Raw genomic sequence first — 3,785 nt, 5'->3', positions numbered from 1 at the left:
TGCAAGATGACACACCTATTAAAGACTACAAAATTGACGAGAAGAATTTCGTTGTAGTTATGGTATCGAAGGTACATTTCCCTAATCCATTTTACTTGGACTCATAATGAGCTGCACCCACCTGTTTTGGGTCACATGATTGTCTGCATAGATGACAGTAATAGCCTGTTTATATCTCCTCTGGAACTAGGCAAAGTCTGCCACAGCTGCTTCAACACCTTCCTCAGAGGCATCCAAGGCCCCTGTCCAGGACTCTGGGTCGTCTGCGGGCCCGGCCCCTGCAGCCATCCCTATCCCCCCAGAGGAGCCCACACCTCCAGTCGCAGAGCCCCCAGCTCTGATGTCCTCTTAGTCTTTCCCACAGTAGTTGTGGGTCAAGACTGTCTTCCAAACTGATCTGTGATGTATGGTCTGTTACATTGCCATTCATTGTTCCATTACTTTATTGTATTTGTGGTTACATTCAAATCCTGAGGGAGTGCGTACATAGACTGTGCACAGACACACAATATTGTTTTAATATTATTAACTTTTTCCACTTTTTACTCAACATGAATGAATGATAGAGATTGCCTCTTATACAGTGCATTCGGAACGTATTCACACCCATTGACTTTTTCCACATTTTGTTACGTTACAGCCTTATTCAAAAAGCATAAAAGAATTACAAATCCTCATCAATCTACACACAATACCCCATAATGACAAAGTGAAGACAGGTTTTTAGACATTCTAGCAAATTTATACAAAATAAAAAACAGAAATACTTGTACATGATTGTACATGATTTGGAAAGGCACACCTGTCTATATAAGGTCCCGCAGTTGACAGTGCATGTCAGAACAAAAACCAAGCCATGAGGTCGAAGGAATTGTCCTCCATCATTCCTAAATGGAAGAAGTTTGGAACCTCAGACTCCTAGAGCTGGCTGCCTGGCCAAACTGAGCAATCAGGTGAGAAAGGCCTTGGTCAGGGAGGTGAACAAGAACCTGATGGTCACTCTGACAGAGCTCCAGAGTTCCTCTGTGGAGATTGGAGAACCCTCCAGAAGGACAACCATCTCTGCAGCACTCCACCAATCAGGTCTTTCTGGTAGAGTGGCCAGACGGAAGCCACTTCTCAGCAAAAGGCATATGACAGCATGCTTGGAGTTTGCCAAAAGCCACCTAAAGACTCTCAGACCATGAGAAACAAGATTGAACTCCTTGGCCTGAATGCCAAGCGTCACATCTGGAGGAAACCTGGCACCATTTCTACGGTGAAGTATGGTGGTGGCAGCATCGTGCTGTGGGGATGTTTTTCAGCAGCAGGGACTGGGAGACTAGTCAGAATCGAGGGAAAGATGAACGGCACAAAGTACAGAGAGATGCTTGTTGAAAACCAACTCCAGAGCGTTCAGGATCTCAGACTGGGGCGAAGGGGTCAACTTCCAACAAGACAACGACCATAAGCACACAGCCAAGACAACGCAGGGGTGGCTTGGGGACAAGTCTCTGAGTGGCCCAGCCAGAGCCCAGACTTTAACCTGATTGAACATCTCTGGAGACCTGAAAATAGCTGTGCAGCGATTCTCCCCATCCAACCTGACAGAGCTTGAGAGGATCTGCAGAGAAGAATGGGAGAAACTCCCCAAATACAGGTGTGCTAAGCTTGTAGCGTCATACCCAAGAAGACTCGAGGGTGTAATCGCTGCCAAAGGTGCTTCAACAAAGTACTGAGTAAAGGGTCTGAATACTTATGTAAATGTGATAGTTAAGCTTTTTGTTTTCTTTATACATTTGCAAAAAATTCTAAAAACCTGTTTTTGCTGTCATTATGGGGTAGATTGATGAGAAGAAGAACAACAATTTAATCCATTTTAGAATAAGGCTGTAACTTAACAAAATGTGGAAAAAGTCAAGGGGTCTGAATACTTTCTGAATGCACTGTAGGTGCAGTTATTAACTACCATGTACAGTAAAGGAAAATGAATTGCACTAGGTAGGTGAGATGTTTTATATTTATATAAACAGTGGATAGCCTACAGTGGTGTAGGATGTTTCTTCTGGTGGTCTAGGGCAGCCTGATGGTGGTCTAGGGCAGCTTGATGGTGGTCTAGGGCAGCTTGATGGTGGTCTAGGGCAGCTTGATGGTGGTCTAGGGCAGGTTGATGGTGGTCTAGGGCAGCTTGATGGTGGTCTAGGGCAGCTTGATGGTGGTCTAGGGCATCCTAATTCGATGAATCTGATGTTTCTTGGTGTGCGGTAGGTGCTACTCCAGGTGGTCCCTGAGCGCTGTGCCCCTAACGATGGGTTCTCCTGGTGCTTCTCCTAGTAGTGAGGGGCCTGGTCTCCTTCACCTGCTCCACTACAATGAGAAATGACAGGGAGATCTTACATGTACATACAATGTCTGGAAAATAACACATACAGAGGGATTACAGGTTAAAGGGATAACTCTTAATGCGTGGTCAATTAATCATCTTTCTAGCTTTGGTGAACACTTTTTTTTTTCTTGATGACTCATTGTCGTGATTGACTCCATTTGTGGCATTCTTCTCAAATGTGTGGGCTAGAGCCTTACCTGCAGACATAGAACAGGATGTAGGCAGTCTGTGCCGTTGCCCTCAGCACAGTGGCCTCATCTGTCCTCAAGACATGTGCGTCATCCAGGCAGAGCCACCCACTGCCACGGCTGTCCAAAACATCACTGATGTAGTGGCCTAGGGAACAAGGGAAACAGAATAGAGTGTACATTAAGCTTTCAGAATTGTGTGTGCGTGCGTGCATTTTACCTGTACACATGTTGTCTCCCAGATGTGAGATCACACTTGACAATTTGTAGATATTGTCTGGCTGGTGTCTCTGTAAGGAAACACATTTAATAATAGGATTGTTATTTTGTCTACAGGATAGGGGTGCCTTCTATAACTGCCTTATCTTGATCCGCCCACTATCTCAACTGGATGGAATTATCTCTCTCTCTATTTCTCTCTCTCTCTCTCTCTCTCTCTCTCTATTTCTCTCTCTCTCCTCACCACAGCGGCTGCCTGCTGCTCTTTCTCACTAACAGCTGGTTTCTCTAGCTGGTCAGAGGAATTTGAAGCTGGTGGGGGTATATCAAATATAGTGTAAATGCAAACCAGAAAGTGAAGTGGAAACCTATCAACAAATATACTCTTAACTTCAGCTTCTGACTTGCTTTCCTCAATAGTCCTGTTTCATGAGAGGGTGTTCTGCATGATGTCAGTAACACAATGTCCTACCTGGTCTATCAAGGGTGCCTTTCGGGGAGTTTGCAGGTGTGTTGTCCATGTTGTTTTTCCCCATGGAGCTTGCCCTGTGTAAATTGATGGCATTGAAAAGAAATATCTAGTGTGTGAAAATCATGGTGTGTGTTGGCTACCCAATGTGCAATGTCCCCAAACAGAGTCTAAACCAACCTGGCTCCATGCTGGACAGGGGCTGTCGCCCCACATACGGCTGGGAGGGTCAGTTCTGCAGGGATGGATATGGGATCATCCACCTTCTCTGGCTCCCAGTTGCCTGCAGTAAACCGCTTGATATGAAGCATTAGGACCCTGCTCAGAGACAGCGGCATTCACACACACAGACAGACGGACAGAGGCAGACAGGCATTCACATAAACAGACGACCAGGCAGGCATTCACATAAACAGACGACCAGGCAGGCATTCACATAAACAGACGACCAGGCAGGCATTCACATACACAGACGACCAGGCAGGCATTCACATACACAGACGACCAGGCAGGCATTCACACAGACAAAGGCATCAGTCTTGTA

The 3,785-nt window shown here is 45.8% G+C and overlaps 1 non-coding gene across 1 annotated transcript; it reads right to left on the bottom strand.

The window, feature by feature from the left end:
* Positions 1 to 473: 473 nt before the first annotated feature.
* On the bottom strand, positions 474 to 3,566 carry LOC106596052 (uncharacterized). Its single transcript, XR_014392657.1, has 3 exons — positions 3,422 to 3,566; positions 2,563 to 3,318; positions 474 to 2,346 (listed from the first exon to the last, which is right to left on the bottom strand). It is a non-coding gene; the product is annotated as an uncharacterized LOC106596052 (transcript).
* Between the last annotated feature and the right edge of the window lie 219 nt (positions 3,567 to 3,785).

This window comes from Salmo salar, chromosome 06, assembly GCF_965601325.2.
Source record: "Salmo salar chromosome 06, fSalSal1, whole genome shotgun sequence".
Lineage (NCBI taxonomy): Eukaryota > Metazoa > Chordata > Actinopteri > Salmoniformes > Salmonidae > Salmo > Salmo salar.
The sequence above is the reverse complement of the archived record's forward strand: the minus strand, read 5'-3'. Positions and strand labels throughout refer to the sequence as shown.